The sequence below is a fragment of the Apodemus sylvaticus genome, chromosome 23, assembly GCF_947179515.1.
Source record: "Apodemus sylvaticus chromosome 23, mApoSyl1.1, whole genome shotgun sequence".
NCBI lineage: Eukaryota > Metazoa > Chordata > Mammalia > Rodentia > Muridae > Apodemus > Apodemus sylvaticus.
The window spans coordinates 18,266,405-18,286,108 of record NC_067494.1 but is presented as its reverse complement, the minus strand read 5'-3'; the positions used below and the strand labels follow the sequence as shown (position 1 = coordinate 18,286,108).

At 44.2% G+C, this 19,704-nt stretch overlaps 1 pseudogene; it reads right to left on the bottom strand.

Annotated features, from left to right (window-relative positions):
• Positions 1-2,079: 2,079 nt before the first annotated feature.
• On the bottom strand, positions 2,080-2,753 carry LOC127674145 (GTPase ERas-like; annotated as a pseudogene).
• Between the last annotated feature and the right edge of the window lie 16,951 nt (positions 2,754-19,704).

Below are 19,704 nucleotides of genomic sequence, written 5' to 3'. Positions count from 1 at the left end.
AGAGAAACCCTGTCTCGAAAAAAACAAAACATTAAAGGTCACCAGGCGAGGAATATGACTCAGTGGTAGAGCACACGCCTAACATGTTGTAGGCCCTAGATTCACTCCCCAGCATAGAAATGTGTGTGTGTCAATCTCTCTCCACACACTTAGAGACAAAATCTATAGGGGTTAGCATAAACACTCGAGAACCAGTGATTTAGTAAGACCTGTCATCTGTGTGTTAGACATGCACTAGGGTTAGCTAGAGTAGCAGAACTTTTTAAATGAATATATGTGTCAGTATGTACAGTCATGTATATATGTATTTATACATATATTCCCATATATATGGAATATATATTTTTATTTATATATATTTTTATATATAGTAATTTATTAGAATGGCTTACAGGCTGTGGTCCGCCTCGTTCAGCAATGACTGGCTATGAACAGAAAGTCCCAGAATTCAGAACTTGGTCAGTCCACAAGGCTGGATGTCTCAGCTGGTCTTCAGTAGATGCTGGAATCCTGAAGGAGTGGGCTGTAATGCCAGGGAGGGAACGGGCTTGCCAGGAAAGCAAAGAAAGCAGGCAATGAGCAAAAGCTTCCCTCTTCCGAGTCCTTATCAAGGCTTCCAGAAGAAGGTATGACCCGATTTAAAGGCATGTGTTTTCCTACCTCAAGATTTGGGTTACAAGTGGATCTTCCTATGTCAAACTAAGCAGTTCCTCAGTGCTGTGCCTTCCGTTTTTAATTTAAGTCCAGATGTAGTCAAGCTGACAACCAAGACTAGCTATCACAAGAGGGTTAGAAAACAAAACAAACATGTCTGCTTGTGAAACTCAAAATCAGGACTGGAGAGATGGCTCAGAGGTTAAGAGCACTGACTGCTCTTCCAGAGGTCCTGAGTTCAATTCCCAGCAACCACATGGTGGCTCACAGCCATCTGTAATGAGATCTGATGCCCTCTTCTGGTGTGTCTGAAGACAGTAACAGTGTACTCATACATAAAAATAAATAAATCTTTAAAAAAAGAAAGAAAGAAAGAAAGAAAGAAAGAAAGAAAGAAAGAAAGAAAGAAAGAAAGAAAGAAAGAAAGAAAGAAAGAAAGAAAGAAAGAAAGAAAGAAAGAAAGAAACTCAAAATCTAGCTTGCAGGGATGAGGGTAACTCCCAGAACAATGGGGAGGAGAGAAGCAGGACTGCCCGAGCACGCGCCGCTTGCTGAGGCAGCAAGAAATAGCTAGAGGAAGGAAGGTTAAAGCCTACACAACCCCCCATTACAGCTACTTAATTCTGGGTCGGGAAAACCAGCTCCCAGATCTAGGTCACGGTGGTAGGGACACACGCATTTGCAGAAGGGTGCACAAGAAGTGAAAGTGTGTGGTAAGGTCTTGGGCCGTGCTCTTTATTCTTATGACATCTCTGAGCACAGCAGTATGTTCCATCACCTCTGTTCTAGAGAGGCACAGTGTATCCTGCCTCAAGCACACTTCCATGACCTCAAAGCCAGCCTGACCTAAACAGTAAATAGTAGGTTAGCCAGGGAAGGAAACAGACTAGGGGTGTGCTTCAGTTTATGTTTTTTCTTAAATTAAGACAAATTTTCAATGTAAGTTAAAATGTGGAGAACTTCCCCAATTAATTCATAATCCTTTGGTATTACTTAAAGAAGAAATAAAAGACTAAAAACAAGCAAAGAAAAACTCCATGAACCATGGGAATAAATATAATAGTGGGGAAAAGTCATCTTAACAGAATAATCAGAAAGTTATGAACACATCTAGAGCCTTGAAAATAGTTAAAGGTGAAAATTACTGAACATAAAGGGCATACATAGCCAGGTGGTGGTGTCACACATCTTTCTTTTTTTTTTTTTTTTTAGCTTTGAATGCTGAGAACGTTTATTTAATTTTGCATAGAGTTTCACAGAACACAGCCAACAAGGGACACTTCTCACCAAATGAAAATAAAAAAAAAAATGTCCGAGGAAACTTGCTTGGTGGGTGGGTGGGTGGGTGGGTGGGTGGGGAGATCTTATGACAAGAGAACTGTCACCTTTACAGGAGACAAAGGTCAATTGATTTAACTAAGATCCTCAGGCTACAGAGCAGCCACAGCTACAGATGGTTTTGTGGTGTCTGATCTTCCTGCTTGACACAGCTCCAGCCTCCTGGGCCTCTGAATCTCAAGGTCAAGAGGGCAAAGGTTTCCCACTTTACTGCCTCTTGGCTGAGGTCTTCACTAAGGGGACTCCCAGCTTGGGAGCAAGGACTGCCGCGGCAGTGGCAGCATGAGCATCTCCAGCAGTGCTCACCAGGTCTAGCACCAGAGGCTGCGGTGAGGCTTCCACATGGACCATATCTGCTGCAGCTGGTCTAGAGACAAGGGGTCATCAAGAGCAAAGGCGCCCAGCAGGCCATCACCCACTGCCAAGCACGGTCCTGCAGAGCCCGCCCGATATCCTGGCCAGCTGTATCCAGCACATTTAGGATGTAGCCTTCTCTGTAGTCCAGGGCTGCTTCTTTCCAGTAGGAATCCTGGATAGTGGGCTCGTGGTCTTTGACGAAGCAGTGGTGAGTCATCGGGATCCTGAGAGCTTTTTCACCAACACCGCTTGCACCCACAACCACCGCAGCCTTGAACTCCAGTAGCTGCCTGACAGCATCTATCTCTGCATTGTGCCCAAGCCTCATGGCTTTCCTCTGGGGAGGTGGTGCATTGCAGGCTGGAGCTCAGGTCCAAGATGCTAAACTTGGTCAGCAACTCCATTCCCCAGCACCCCAAGGAAGTGGTGTAAACAGCCACTTTAAGAGTGTTTAAGAGTGCGCTGGGAATGGTAAATCAGGTGAGACTGGCTGTGTTCCCAGGAGTAGCAGTCTGCTGAGGGGCAGCAGGCTGATCTGCAGTGTCACACATCTTTAGTTGTTTAGTTCTCAAGAGGCAGAGACAGAGGGATCTCTGTGAATTCAAGGCCTGCCTGGTCTACAGAGCAAGTTCTAGGACAGCCAGGGCGACACAGAGAAATACTGTCTTGAAAAAACAACCAAACAAACAAACCAAAAAACTGGAATAATGTGCAAGCCATTTCTCAACATTGATTTGTTACATACACGATCACCAGGGAAATGTGATTATTATCTGTTTTGTGGATGAAAGATTTTCAGGATTGAAAGCAGGGTTAAAAAACTAATTGTAAACCCACTCAAAGCTTTAATGCCAGAACTTAGCAGGCAGAGGCAGAGTGATCTCTGAATTTGAGGCCAGCCTGGTCTACATAGTGAGTTCCAGGACAGTCAGAGCTGACAGTGAGACCCTGTTTTAAAAAAAAAACAAAAACAAAAAACAAAAACCTCAATAATAAAATTTGTTGTGTTAGTATCTGGCTCATCAATATTTTAATTCCACTGTAGACTTTTTTTTTAATTTCAACCTTTTTTGTACTGTGTGTACAGTGATTCATTTTTGAGACTTTTCTTGTATTGCATTCTAGACTGGAACTCACTGTGGAGCCCAACATGGCTCTGAATGCCACGCCTGCCAAACCCTCTTAGTACTAGAGATTGAACCCAGGGTTTTGTATATGCTAGGTACACACCCAGCCAACTGAATTCTCCCACCAGCCAGTGTCACTGTTCTCTTAATACACGAAAGAAAAGTATGACTTTGCAGTATGTCTTCCTGCTGCGATGGAAAAGTATCCCAGGACTACGGAGCCCAGGAACCACAGGGCTCTGAGAGGAAGCATCTTCAGCAAGAGGTGCCTCAGCTCCCAGGGAGGGTATCCCCAGCAGAGCTCAGAGCTCAGCTCCTTCCTCAATTCTTGGTTTCTTCCAATGAGAAAGTCATGCTAGCTAGGGAGCAAATCTCATAAAAGAGATTTGTTGGGGAGACAGATCCAGGAGTAAAAGGGATGAATCCAGCATGGGTGGCTGCCTCTGCGCCCCTGAGTGGACAACAGGGAACTGGACAAAGGACGAGGCTTAGACAGGGTTTCTTAGGAGGCTGAACTTTTCAGGGCAGAGATCTCCAGAGTGAGGGATTGGTGGGACGTCCTGTTCAATGATCGGTGTGGCTTGTGGGAAGTTCAGGAATTGATGTTTTTTTTCACCCCCTCTTCCCTGCATTGGGTCCTTGGGTTAGAATGGAAAGACCGTCCTGGCTGGCTGAGGCTCTGTGGCTGAGCTGCTTAGGGAGGTTAGAGAGGAGGCGCTGCCACCTTAGACAGCCAGCCGCTGCAGTGGGATCTCAAGACTGAAAAGGAGTTGTTGCTTTTTTAACCAGTGCCCCCAATCTGACAGCTCCCCCAGCAAGCCAAATTCTGCGCATTTGTTCCCATTCAGGAAGAGATCCCTGAAGTGGTGCATGGATAGCCTTTTTGGCCGCAAGAAGAAATGCTCATCGTTGGAAAACAAGTCCGTTCACATGCCTAAAACTTGTCCTACTTAATTTCGGTCGTTTATGATTTAGTTACAGGAATCCAGCTGGCAACTGTCTGGCACATACACTGAAAAACTGAAGCAAAAACTTAAAGTCGCCAGGAGAAACATAATTTATTACCCATGTGTCTTGGATCTAAATTAAGACCGGGTCATTACCTACTTGTGGCATGGCATGCTTCATAATCCAAGTTTGATGACTCATGTCTGTGATTTCAGCACTGCAAAAGCTGAGGCAGGAGGATCTAGTGAAAGGCCTACTTATGCTACACAACAAGAATCTGTATCAACGTACATGTACACTTAGACACAATGGCAGGGGACTACTAACAAAGTCAATAGTGACGAGATACTAATCAATTAGTAAATATACACAGTATTGGGGAAGTCTGATAATAACAAACGCATATATTATCCGTGTGGAATAATGGCTCAGTCACTTGAAGGTGCTTGTATTAGGTTGATATATATTTTCTTCACATAGTGGTTTTGTACCCTAAGCCATCTTGTGATCCATCATCTCACAGAGTCCATGGACAGGGTTAAAAATCCATGCCTTATTATCAGTGTTTGTGTTGACAAAGTTGCATCCTAGATAACAAGCTGAAATTTGTGACGTGTCTTAATTATGATTCTAGGCAGAGATACACGGAAATATTAGCAATATTTGTGATGCTAACAAGTAGAAGACAATCTTTTTAGATATAGTCCAGTCTAGTCTCTAGTTTGTAGTTGAAGCTGACCTTGAAGGTATACTTCAGTCTTCACCTTCAGAGCGCTGGGACTAATAGTTTTATGTGGCGGGGATTCAGACCCAAAGCGTCACACACAGTAGGGCAGCACCCTACCAAGCAAGCCACATTCCTGCCCCAAAGTCAGAATGTGCTTGGGTTTGGGGGCAAGGGTTTTTTTGAGGTTTTTTTGAGTTTTTTTTTTCCTGAGACAGGGTTTCTCTGTGGAGTCCTGGGCTGTCCTGGAACTCACTCTGTAGACCAGGCTGGCCTTGAACTCAGAAATCTGCCCGCCTCCGCCTCCCAAATGCTGCGATTACAGGTGTGCAACACCACGCCTGGCTTTTTTTTTTTTCTAAGAATATTTCTTTGTGTAGTACTGGCTGTTTTGGAACTCACTCTATAGACCAGGGTGGCCTGGAACTCAGATCTGCTTGCTTCTCCAAGTGTCTCAAATCTGGGATCAAAGGTGCACCGACACTGCCTGGACCCAGATGTTTTAATAAATAAATAATCACTGTATTTACAGTTCTACATCAGAATTATTTATAATGCAATATTTCATTGTGCACACATGCAATTCCGGCCCTTAAGAGGCTGAAGCAGGAAGGTCATGAGTTTAGTACTAGCCTATGTTACATACTGAGATCCCTTTATCAAAAAGCAAACGAAAGTGCTGGAGAGATGGCTCAATGGTTAGGAGCACTTACTGCTCCCCCGAAGGTCCTGAGTTCAAATCCCAGCACCCACATGGTAGCTCACAACACTACCTCTTCTGGTGTGTCTGAAGACAGCTACAGTGTACTTACATATAATAAATAAATAAATCTTTTTTGTTTGTTTTTTCGAGACAGGGTTTCTCTGTGTAGCCCTGGCTGTCCTGGAACTCACTCTATAGACCAGACTGGCCTCGAACTCAGAAATCCTCTTGCCTCTGCCTCCCAAGTACTAGGATTAAAGGCATGTGCCACCACCGCCCTGCTTAAGTAAATCCTTTAAAAAAAAAAAGGCAAAAGAGAGAGACAGCCTTGATAGGACAGTTCTGTAGTTCCAGCCCTTGAGAGGATTAGCCAGGAAGATTGCCAAGAGTTTAAAGTTCGCTTTGCCTACACAAGCTCCAGGCTAGCCTAGGCTACCAAGAAAGACCTCCTCTACCTCACATGAAATAAAACAAAAACAAAAAAGAAAATGAACTAAAAAGAGTTAATTGGGTTACTTTTTAAAATAACACATGCTTAGCATTTGTTCATCCATATGTATGTGTGTGTCTGCCTGTGCATGTCTGCCTGTGTGTGTCTGCCTGTGTGGGTCTGCCTGTGCATGTCTGCCTGTGCGTGACTGCCTGTGCAGGCGTGTGTCACCTGTGGGTGCGTGGCTGGGGGTGGAATGGGATCCCTGCAGAGGCGGCGTCAGATCCCCTGGAGCTGGAGCTACAGGCAGTAGTGAGTTGGGCACTGTGGGTGCTGGGAACCAAACTTAGGTCCTCCGGAAGAGCAGCATGTTCCCTTAACCACCAAGCCATGCTAGTTCCCAACAGTTAGCATCTTTCCTTGTGTTTATTACCAGAGCAGCTTCTAGATCTCATTTGCACGCCTACATCATAGTCACTTTCAGGACAGCAGCCCTAAAGAGAGAACCTATCATTTCAGCTCCCTTCACTCACAGGCTTGTGTATCCCTGTCCAGTGTACACAACATCGCAGAAGTGAATAGATGCTATTTTACAGGTAAGATTTTAAAATTCTGTGGGTTCTGTGCCCGCACCTAGAACACTTGCACTGGTACTGGGGAGGTCAGCTGCCCTGTCACAGGGCAAGTCTGTGGATAGCTCAAAGTGACAGAGAACTTAGGCCCGCTGATAGCTTTCTCTCCATCAAACCTCCAGATGATTGAACAACGGTTTGTATCCTTCCTTAACACTGAGCAAGGCCGGGCGGTGGTGGCGCACGCCTGTAATCCCAGCATTCAGGGAGCCAGAGGCAAGCAGATTTCTGAGTTCAAGGCCAGCCTGGTCTACAGAGTGAGTTTTCCAGTACAGCCAGTGCTAAACAGAGGAACCCTGTCTCAAAAAAACCAAATCCAAAAAACCAAAAACCAAACCAAAACAAAAAAACAATGAGTGAGAGTTTCTATCCAAAACTACCTAGGTAGGCTGGTTTTAGATTCTTTACCCACAGAAACCAGGAGATAGTAAGCTGCTGTGTTTGGGGAGTAATTTGTGATGAGGCTACAGAGCACGACATGTTATATCACTAACTTGCTGTGACACTCTAAAGAAGAAATGTTCCCTCCATAGCCTCGAGTATTCGAATACTTGGTTCCAAGTTAGTTATTATCTTAGGCTTTCCATTGCTACAATGAAACACCATGACCAAAAAGCAAGTTGGGGAGTAAAGGGTTTATTTAGCTTACACGTCTGCATCACAGTCCATCATGGGAGGAAGTCAGGACAGGACAGGAACCTGGAGACAGGAGCTGATGCAGAGGCCATGGAGGGGTGCTGCTTACTGGCTTGCTCCTCCTGGCTTGCTCAGCCTGCTTTCTTATAAAACCCAGGAAGAGCCCAGAGATGGCACCACCCACAATGGGCTGGCACCACCCCAATCATGTTTTAAGAAAATGCCTTACAGCTGGATCTTATGGAGCATTTTCGAAACTTGAGGTTCCCTTCTTTCAGATCATTCTAGCTTGTGTCAAGGTGACAAACAAAGCCAGGCAGTACAGTGGCAATGATTGGGAAGGTGGTACAGCCTTGCTGGGGAAGTTCATTCCTTCTGGCTTTGAGACTTTTAGTCGTGCAGTTGTTGCAGTGTGTCACTGTTTCCGGCTTGCCCTTGAAGATACCATCTCTCAGTTCCCTGCTCCTGCTACAATGCCTGCCACAGGCTGCTGTGACTTCCTGCCAGGATAGACTGTTTTCCCTCTGGAATCACAAGCCTTGGTCATGTTATCTTATCTCAGCAAAAGATAGCAGTCAATACACTCACTCAGTGTTTTCATAAAGTTAATGTAATTTCTTCCCTTTAAAGTAACTGTGTATCTTAAGATACTATTCTGAGACACGATCTGTCACCTTCTTCAATGTTCTAAAGAACCCATGGGGGACTGGAGAGATGGTTAAGTGGTTAAGAGTACTGACTGCTCTTTCAGAGGTCCTGAGTTCAAATCCCAGCAACCACATGGTGGCTCACAACCATCTGTAGTGGGATCCGATGCCCTCTTCTGGTATGTCTGAAGACAGCTACAGTGTGCTCCTATAAATAAAATAAATAAATCTAAAAAAAGGGGGGGGATCCATGATACAAATAAGGTGATAGATGATTTCATTGTTAGTTTGTACTACCTGGAAAAAGGGAGAAAGAGCGTAGGCAGGAATACTGGCCTTTTCTGGACAGAAGTAAGGCAAGTCTGACCAACAGTCTACACCCACGCTAGCGTAATTGGGGGTGGGGCCTGGTGGGAGGATGGATTTTCTGGGTAAAGTGCCATTAGCAAAAATTTTCCTGGTTCTTCCTCTCACCCCCTTGCTCCCAGAAATAAGACACAGACTCAAAATATATTTACAAATACCTTGGCCATATAGCTAGGCTCCTCTCTGAATAGATATAACTTAAAATGTTTCATTTATCCTAGCTACATTCTGCCACATGCTGGTTACGTGTGGTATCTTGTCTGTCTCAACAAATCTTCCTAGCAAATCTCCCTCCTGGCTCTCTCCCTGAATCCTTTCTCTCTACTTGATTCCCACCCATATTCCCTGCAAAAGCTACAGGCCATAGGCTTTTTAGTTCACAGGTGATGTATCCATGTAACACACAAGATATTCTTTCTACAAGATAATGATGGGCTAGAGAGATGGCTCACTGACTGCTCTTCAGAAGATCCTGAGTTCAAATTCCAGCAACTACATGTTGGCTTACAACCATCTGTAATGGGATCTGATGCATTCTTCTGGGAGTGTCTGAAGATAGCTACCGTGTACTTACATATAATAAATAATAAAAATCTTTAAAAAAAAAAGCAGTGACAAGTGAGAAGCTAAAAGACAAAACAAAAACAAAAATAAATAAATAAATAAAAATAAGAAATGAAAAAACTTATAAGGCAATGGTAGCAGAAAAAAAATGCATACTAGGAGTCCTCCAGCAGCCAAGACCAAGGCCATTTAGGCTGTCCGTAGCCCAGAGGTCTTTGAGGAATAGGCGAATATGTCCTTCCCTTGGTCTTTGGCAGCTCCAGTATATGGTGCAATGAGCAGGTAGCCAGAGTACAAGCCCAAACATGTCTCCATCAGAGTCGGAGTCACAGGCTATAGCTCCTGGTGAAGTATAGCATCTACATACCTGTCATTGTCCCCTCCCCTGTAACTTGAAACATTTTTAGCTGACAAGATTATGCAGAGAAACTTGTCAATTTCAGAACATTGAATATTCACTATTTACAAGAATTTTTAGACAAGGTCTCACTGGGTAACCCTGGGCCATCTCAAGTAACTTTTGTACTCTAACCTTTCATTAAAATAACTCTCTTTGACATTGCTTATCTCTCAATAAAGGTAAATAGTTTACCACAGTCCTATTTAAATAAATATGACTTTTTTTTTTGAGTTGGTCTTCAAAAGGAAATGGTTGACTTTGGAAGAAGATAATGACACTGCTTCTAACTACAGCATTTTGTCCTGTGACATGGAATCACCTTCCCCTCTCCCAGCCATCCTCGAGCCTGACATTTTAACAGACTTACTAGTGTGTTCTATCCAGCTGTACAGTATTTTGAATGCAGTGTGTTACTGCTGTAGCATTATACTGAGGTACTTCCCTCTTCTTTATTCTATCCTTGTCCTTGAGCCACCAGCAGCAGTCTTATCTGGAAACTAAGAAACCCAGGTACCCAGTTCTACCATTGAATTGTTATGTAAGACCACAACCCTCCGTTAGTGGTAGCTATTTTGAGATGCAGATCGATGCAAAAGCAAGAGGTTTATTTTCCAGAGCATCGGGGTCAACCCTCAAGGCGAGTAACAAGAAGGCAACCTCCCAAATGGCTATTACAAGTAATTTTTATACTTTTTAGGGGTATAGGTTACATCAGCAAGGTTACAATTCAAACGTATTGGCTAAGCATATCGACCTTTAAATCTACTAGCTAGCAAGCAAGACATGAATTTGAACTCTGTCTAGGACTTTCCAGAGGATCAGGTGACTATCAGTCCAGTACATTCCAAGAATGGAGATGGAGAATGGAACTTGGCCTAGCCTTGACGTGAGGTGTGGGGAAGCTGTAAGGAGGGTGTGGCACCGGAAAACCCTAGGGTCCCTCAGTTGAATCAGAAACTCTGAAAGGCTGCAGAGTGTTTGCCTGGTCCACAGAACCCCCAATAAATTATCCTTGTGAGGAGGATAATGGAGAAGACCTCTGAATCTGTAAACAAGCCTTGATTAAACGCTTTATTTTGATAGGTGTAACCAAGGTCATGGTGTCTGTTCACAGCAACAGAACACTGGCTAAGACACTGGCCATTACGGAAATAATCTGTTGGCCCTTCTGTACAGTCCACTCTGAACTATTTGTTTCAGAGGCACTTTTCTCTCAGCACAAGGACCCTGGTTACATTATGTTAGATTCTGGAATGCCCTGAAGGCTTCGACCCCTAGGAGAAGGAGCACTGGGTAAAAGGTGGACTCTGGGAGCAGGCTCCAAGAACCCCAACCCCTGTCTCCCCATTTTTTGCTTCCCGGCTACCGTGAAGTTAGCAGCTTCTTTCTGTCAGTGTATTTTCTGTCTAACCTCAGACTTCAGATGACAAACCCAGCTGACTGTGGGGTTTGCTTTCAGACCCCAGGACAAGGGGCTGAGGTGCATAGTTGACACACCAAAACAGACCTGGCCTCTAGCTTTTCCCAGCATCCCCTGTTCCCTAACTGGCACTCCCTGCTCCCAACCCCAAACTTTCTAGTCCAGGGGCTGGGCTGCCCTTCCCCCGGAGACTCTACCATCTATAATCCAGATGTTTAAGGCCTCTCTACTCTCTCTCTCCATTTCCATCTCCTTCTCCCTCTCTCTCTTCTCTGGCCACAAGCTCTTTCTTTCTCTTTCTCTTCATCCTCTCCAATCTCTCCCTTACCATGGTCATTTCTGGGTCTCCTTTGGGGCCAGCGAACTCTCCCGAGAGCAGTTTCCCAGTAAACCTCTGTGTGTGTGTGTGTGTGTGTGTGTGTGTTAACTATATATATGTATGTATATATGGGGCCAGCGAACTCTCCTGAGAGCAGTTTCCCAGTAAACCTCTGTGTGTGTGTGTGTGTGTGTGTGTGTTAACTATATATATGTATGTATATATGTATGTATACACACATAAATGTTATATATGTACATATATATATATATATATATATATACATACATATATGTATAATATATATAATTTTTAAATTTGGCTTGAATTGGCTCATTTCACTGCTGGGGAAATGACTTATCACATAGATTAAAGCCTCTAAAACCATGAACCCAAGTAAGTCTTTCCTCCTTTTAAGCTGATCATTTCAACTGCATTTCTTGTTTTGCCCACACAGCAGAAGGCTAACACATCTCATGTGTTGCAACTACCCACCAGTAAATCCCTAACTTTCCACCAAGTGAAGTGTTTGCCTCTCCTGGCCGAAGTTGTTTTCATTACATTAAAACTCCACTTGAGATGCTGGAGAGATGGTTCAGGAGAGCAAGAAGCACTTGCTCTTGAAGACCTGGGCTCCGTCCCTGGGAACACTATGGTGGTTTCCAGCCACGCGTAGCTCCAATTCCAGGGGATCTGCTGACGCCCCTTTTCACACAACCACAGGCACCAGGGAAGCATGTGGTTCACATACGAACATTCAAGTATAGCACTTGTAAAACAAATGTATCTTCAAAACCGATCTATATTCCACTTGATGTTCACTTAGATTAAAAGAGGAGAAGGGGCCATTTTGTTCGGTTTTGTTTGTTTTGTTTTTGCTTTTGCTTCTTTTTTTTTAAACTTCTCCCAACAGTAGCTCTGTCTTCCTGGCTACTCCGGTTAGTTATTACAGAGGAGGTCAGGACTTGAACTCAAGCAGGTCAGGAAGCAGGAGCTGATGCAGAGGCCATGGAGGGATGTTCCTTAGTGGCTTGCTTCCCCTGGCTTGCTCAGCCTGCTTTCTTATAGAACCCAGGAATACCAGCCCAGGGATGGCACCGCCTGCAATGTGCCCTCCCCCCTTGATCACTAATAGAGAAAATGCCCCACAGCTGGATCTCATGGAGGCACTTCCCTAGCTGAAGCTCCTTTCTCTGTGATAACTCCAGCCTGTGTCAAGTTGACACACAAAAGCAGCCAGCACACCAAGTGGCAACATGTGTTTGTTGTCTTAGGACTCTGAGCAAGAGCTAAGCCAGTGTAAACAACATGCCCCCAGGCCTCCAAAACCTTGAGCTAAGCTACACAAATCTGTTTTTTCCCCTCTGGTATATCTGTTGTGTTCTCGAACAAGACTGATGAATCATATAAACACATTTATGCAGTTCTGCTCACTTCCGAGAGGCAGATGCTTTCCTGCAATTTCAAATCTGTTTCATCAGTCCACATTTGTAGAAACTCAAATTATTTAGGGGTGGAACATTCTGAAAGTACTAAATTCTTGTCCTGTTCTGAAAACATTTCAGAGTCATTTGTTTTCTTCTGCTCAAACATAAGACATCCACATAAGTAGACTGTGTTTTCAATAACATTTATATCCCAAATTATTCATTTGGTATTCAAAGTATTCTGTAATGTTTAGCAATGATTGTTGTGTGGTGTCCTGATACTGCTTATATTCTAATGCTAATATTGCCCCCCCTCCCGCCCAGACCTGGTTGTCCCAGAGAGAGTCTACACTTACCACAAGTGACACTGTGTAACCTTGCCCCCATGTTATCTCTGATTGTTAAATAAGATGCGACAGCTAATCGCTGGGCAGAAGAGGCATAGGTGGGGTTTAACATTCCAAGGCTCAGGGATGGAGGCGAACCACGAGGGGGAGAAGAAGAGGAAGAGTGGAAGAAGACGCTGTGGGCTATGGGTGTGTTAAAGAGAACATGGCCGTTTGGGGTTAAGAGCAGTCCAGATGAGACATAGCAATGATAACTCGGGGTTATCGATAGGAACGTAGATTCTAACAGCATAGAGGGCAGATGTCTGCCCTGCTCTTGTGCTGTTTAAAGCTTATTGTCAATATAAAGTTTGTGTGTGTCTTTTATCAAAATTGAATTAAATCAAAATTTAATCCTTCTTTCTAGAACTCAATGGTCTAAGTCGGGGTTGAAACCCCAGGTGAGGATTAAAAAATTCCTACAACAAATCACAAAATCAGATTTTGTTTTGTTTGGTGAGGTGCTAGGGTGTGGAATTAGGGGCTCACACAAGGTTTTGAGCGAGCAGTCCACCACCCCTGTCCCACAGGATGACTGCTTTAGTAGGCGCCATAGAACAATGTTGAGTAGAAGATTCCAGCACATTGCATTCTCAGAGGAATCAAGAGACAGGAGCAAGACTTAGACTCTCTTCTTCTCATCTCTTTTTTCTCTTCTCTTGTCTCTCTCCTCTTCTCATCTTTCTCCTTCTCTCTTCCCCTCATCTTCCTCCTCCTTCCTGTGATGAACCCACAGCTGTTCACCAACTTTGTGGGAGTAATTCTTCTTTGTTAAACTTCCTTTCATGTACAGGGGAGGCAGAAAGACCAGGAGTTTAAACCTGGCCTGGACAATGAGGAAGACTTTGCTGTGGAGAGGTGCACCACTGCTGACTGCACAGAGCACAGGACTGGTGGTGAGAGCCAGGTGAGCAGGCAGTCCTGAGTGCAAGCAGACAAGGGGAGGGAAAGAAGGACAGAGGAGGACAGAGACATGCCAGCATGTGAGGGCTGTTACACAGCAGCAGCTGTGTGTGTCACATGTGAGGGCTGTTACACATCAGTGGCTGTGTGTGTCACATGTGAGGGCCATTACAGGGCAGCAGCTGTGTGTGTCACATGTGAGGGCTGTTACACATCAGTGGCTGTGTGTGTCACATGTGAGGGCTGTTACAGAGCAGCTGCTGTGTCACATGTGAGGGCCATTACAGAGCAGCAGCTGTATGTGTCACATGTGAGGGCTGTTACACATCAGTGGCTGTGTGTGTCACATGTGAGGGCCATTACAGAGCAGCAGCTGTGTGTGTCACATGTGAGGGCTGTTACACATCAGTGACTGTGTGTGTCACATGTGAGGGCTGTTACAGAGCAGCTGCTGTGTCACATGTGAGGACCATTACAGAGCAGTGGCTGTGTGTGTCACATGTGAGGGCTGTTACACATCAGTGGCTGTGTGTGTCACATGTGAGGACCATTACAGAGCAGTAGCTGTGTGTGTCACATGTGAGGGCTGTTACACATCAGCGGCTGTGTATGTCACATGTGAGGGCTGTTACACATCAGCGGCTGTGTGTGTCACATGTGAGGGCTGTTACACATCAGCGGCTGTGTGTGTCACATGTGAGGGCTGTTATACATCAGTGGCTATGTCTGTGTCTCTGAACGTGATTTGCTCACATCCAATTCCACTGCTAATTTTTTTTTTTTTTTTTTATAATAGGCACAGTGAACCTTCTGATCTATATCGTAAATGGCAATCTGGTAGGTCAGAGACCCTGACTCTGTAAGCGATTTGTGCTGTGCAAAAGGTTTTTACTCATAGCATTTCTGTTCTTTGCCTAAAACTCACCTTCCACTCAGTGTCAGAAACCCAAGCCCTGCAAGAAGATAACAATATAACTACTCAAGTGTTCTTCCTGTAATCTCACAGTTTCTCTTTTTACACTTAGATCACTGAGATCACTGAGCCTTAGGGACTTTATCTTCCTCTATGATGTGAATCATGAAACAAAATTTAATCCTTTTTGCTAGATGACTAAGCAGTTGTCTCACTATTGTTTATTGAAATCCACTATTGGTCACCATATTTTAAACATCGCCTTTATTATAGAATGCTGTCTTAGTTAGGGTTTCATTGCTGTGAAGAGACACCATGACTGTATCAACTCTTATGAAGGACAACATTGAATTGAGGGGGGCTCACAGGTTCTGACCTTCAGGCCATGGTCACCACGCTGGGAAGCATGGCGGCCTACAGGCAGACTTGGGGCTGGACATGGAACTGGGAGTTCAACATCTTGATTCACAGGCAGTCGGAGAGACTGAAATGCCCTGACTCAGGCCACACGTGACTCAGGCCACACAAGAGCACACCTCTAAAGGAGAGAGGGTGGGCGGATTCTCAAGTTGATTTTAACTTTTATTTGAAAGTGAAGTTAACATAGAACGGCCTGAACCAAGAAGAAAATGAATGTGGTGGGCTCAGTCCACTGTGGTCTTCTGTCTGTCTGTCTGTCTGTCTCTTTGTCTCTCTGTCTCTTTCCCTCCCATCCTCCTCCTTTCCTCTCTTCCATTCTCTCTCTCTCCCTCCCTCCCCCTCTCCTTCTCTCTCTCTCTCTCTCTCTCTCTCTCTCTCTCTCTCTCTCTCTCTCTCTCTCTCTCTCTCTCTCTCTCTCTCCCCCTTCCAAGACAGGGAATCTCTGTGTAACAGCCCTGGCTGCCCTGGAACTCACTCTGTAGTCCAGGCTGGTCTCAAACTCACAGAACTTCACCTGCAGTCCACACTCAGTCTCGCTATGAACTAAAGTTATGCTGACATGTGTTAATTATTTAAGTATAGACAAGTAGTCCCAGAATAGATAGCCTAGGAACTGTCCCATGCGTGTAGGATCGAGAGACTTCTGAGTTGGCAGACAATTAAATGGAGAAATTAAATGAAACTGTTCTGAGCACATTGTGCTGTCTGCTGGGATCGCTGTGTCCTGGTTAGTTTTCATGTCAACTGGACACTAGCTAGTGTCATCTGAGAGGAGGGGACCTCGACAGAAATTGGGCTGTAGACAAAACCATGGAGTGTTTTTTATCTTAAACATCATCTGAAATCATTTAGGACAGTGACCTATGTGATTTACTACAGTTATGTATTTCATTGCAAAGGTGTCGATTTGTCACGAGTTGTTGCTTAGATCTTCCTGGTGTACTTTATATTTTAAACTATGTGTATCCCCTTACTATGAGCACTCAAAAGGAGTTATCAGCCGGGTGTGGTGGCTCATGCTTATAACCTCAGAACTTGGGAGGTTGCGGCCAACCTAGGCTACACCGTTAGTTCTAGACCATATGCAGACCCTGTCACAAACACTAACAAACAAAAGAGGTATTAAAGCGATTGAAGTGATAGAGGTAGAACACTCAGGGTCCACTGGCACCTCAGGCTTTAAACGCTGGGCTCAGGCAGTCCAGCATTTACAGGGGATTTTTGTTTGTTTGCTTTAACATTTACTGCAATTCCACCAATGATTCAGAGAGAACCCTGAAACAAGGCCCAGGGCCCATCTGTAATCTTGCCTTCCTAATCAGGTGGACAAGAACTGAGGACTTTGTGTATAAGAAGGTGGGCCGGAGAGACTGCTCACCCATTAAGAGTACTGACTGCTCTTCCAGAGGTCCTAAGTTCAAATACCTGTAACCACACGGTGGCTCACAACCATCTGTAATGGGATCTGATGCCCTCCTCCTCTGGTGTGTCTGAAGACAGTGACCGTTTACTCATATACATAAGATAAATAAATCCTGCCTTCCTATCCCCAAGAAACTGCTATCATCTAAGTCACAGCAGCCAGAAGAGGCAGAGATAATGGGGCAGTCTGCACCTGCATCTGCCTGCTCGTACATTACAGGCTGTGGGTTCAGTTGATTGAAATGAATCCTTTTGTCAATCGTGGGAAACTAAAGATTCCCTGTGGGTAAATTGAGTGGATCCTCTCTGATCACTGTATCACAGTTAGAGCAAAATTAGGGGAGCAGAAGTCTTTACTCCGGGCAGCTTCAGTAAGCATCCTGTCTACAGGAAAGGGTAGCAAGCTGATTCTGGGAATGAAGATAAAATGACCAGACTGCCTCTGAAAACTGACTGATCATCCTAGTAGCTCACTGCCGCCACCTCCTGGAGATCGTTGCCATTTGTAGGAGACAGAAATACATCTCAATGTAAAATATAAGCATAAAAAGTTGAATTAGGAACCGCCAGACTGACTTCCAGAGTGGTTGTACCAACTTGCAATCTAACCTGCAGTGGAGTAGTGTTCCTCTTTCTCCACATCCTCACCAGCACCTGTTTTCTCCTGACTTTTTGATCTTAGCCATTCTGACTGGTGTGAGGTGAAATCTCAGGGTTGTTTTGATTTGCATTTCCCTGATGACTAAGGATGTTGAACATTTCTTTAGGTGCTTCTCAGCCATTCGATATTCCCCAGGTGAAAATTCTTTGTTTAGCTCTGTACCCCTGAGGCGGTTCCTCAGAAAACTGGGAATGGGACATAGCCATGCTTTTTGATGAGTTTTTGTTTTTGTTTTTGTTTTTGTTTGTTTGTTTGGTTGGTTGGTTTGTTTTTTGTTTTTAAATAAATCCTATTGCCATTCTCATAACTGGCAATTAATATTGACCCAAACAATAACATCTATCATGTTAAAATATTATATTTTGTGGTTAAAATGCTACATTCTTTTTTATTTCATTTTGAAAGAAAAACAGTTAACTGCCCATAGTCCCATTCTGCTCCCTTAACTTCTGCAGTTTTATAAGATTCTTTTCACATAAGATAAATTACAAGGAAAAAAAAAGCAATATTTCTACTTACTAATTTTTTTGTTTGTTTGTTTTTGTTTTTGTTTGAGACAGAGTTTCTCTGTGTAGCCCTGGCTGTCCTGGAACTCACTCTGTAAACTAGGCTGGCCTCAAACTCAGAAATCCACCTGCCGCTGCCTCCTACGTGCTGGGATTAAAGGTGTGTGTCACCACCTCCGGGCTGAAACTAATTATTATAATGCACACTGCAGGTGTTCTATTTGGTGTTGTTTTTTATTTGTTTTGATAAGTTCTTATTATGCAGCCCAGAATGGACTCAGACTCTATGTTCTCCTGTCTCAAGCTCCTGAATGCTGGATTGCAGGTCTGTGTTACTGTTCCCAGCAGAAAACAATTTTTTCTGGTTGTTGGCTTTGAGTGTGTGTGTGTGTGTGTGTGTGTGTGTGTGTGTGTGTGTGTGTGTGTGTGAAAGAGATGTTCAAGCAAGTGTGGTGGCCATAGGGTGACTTCCGGAGCTGATGTGCTCCTTGTACCGGGCAGGACGCAGGGACTGAACATGGCTCGTCTCCAGGGCTGGAGTCTGTCAGCGCGCAGTGCCTGTCATGGTGGCCCAATCATGAACTAAGGTTTTCTTTGTTTGCTTTTGCTGTTGTTGTTCTATTTATTTGTTTTGAATGCACATCATAAGAAACAAGGAAGAAAATGGGGACTAGGCATATTGGGGACAACAATTGGGGCCACATTAGAGCACCATGCTCTCTATAAAAGTGATTTCTCTGTTTAAGCATCTTTGCCATTTGTAGCAGACAGAAATACATATCAATGTAAAATATAAGCATAAAAAGTTGAATTACGAACCGCCAGACTGACTTCCAGAGTGGTTGTACCAACTTGCAATCCCAGCTGCAGTGGAGGAGTGTTCCTCTTTCTCTACATCCTCGCCAGCACCTGTTTTCTCCTGACTTTTTGATCTTAGCCATTCTGACTGGTGTGAGGTGAAATCTCAGGGTTGTTTTGATTTGCATTTCCCTGATGACTAAGGATGTTGAACATTTCTTTAGGTGCTTCTCAGCGAATCGATATTCCTCAGGTGAAAATTCTTTGTTTAGCTCTGTACCCCTGAGGCAGTTCCTCAGAAAACTGGGAATGATATATGCGTAGGACCCCACTATACCACTCCTGGGTATATACCCAGAGGATTCCCCAGAATGTAATAAGGACACATGCTCCACTATGCTCATAGCAGCCCTATTTATAATAGCCAGAAGCTGGAAAGAATCCAGATGTCCCTCAAACGGAGGAATGGATAGAGAAAATGTGGTATATATACACAATGGTGTACTCTTCAGCCATTATAAACAATGAATTAATGAAAGTCTTAAGACAAATGGATGGAACTGGAGAATATCATACTAAGTGAGGTAACCCAGTCTCAAAAGAACACTCATGGTATTCACTCACTGATAAGCGGATATTAGCCTAGAAGTTTGGAATACCCAAGATACAATTCACATATCAAAAGATGCCCAAGAAGGAGGAAGGAGTGGCCACCGGTCCTGGAAAAGCTCAGTGCAGCAGTGTAGGGGAATACCAGGACAGGGAAGGGGGAAGGGGTGGATGGGGGAACAAAAGGGAAGAGGGCTTATGGGACTTTCGGGGAGGGGTGATCCAGGAAAGGGAAACTCACTTGAAATGTAAATAAAGAATATATCAATAATAAAAAAAAGTTGAATTAATGTAGAGGCTTATTTCTTTAATCTCAACACCTAGGAAGTAGATGCAGGCTGGGGAGTGGTGGCACATGCCTTTAATCCCAGCACTTGGGTGGCAGAGGCAGGCA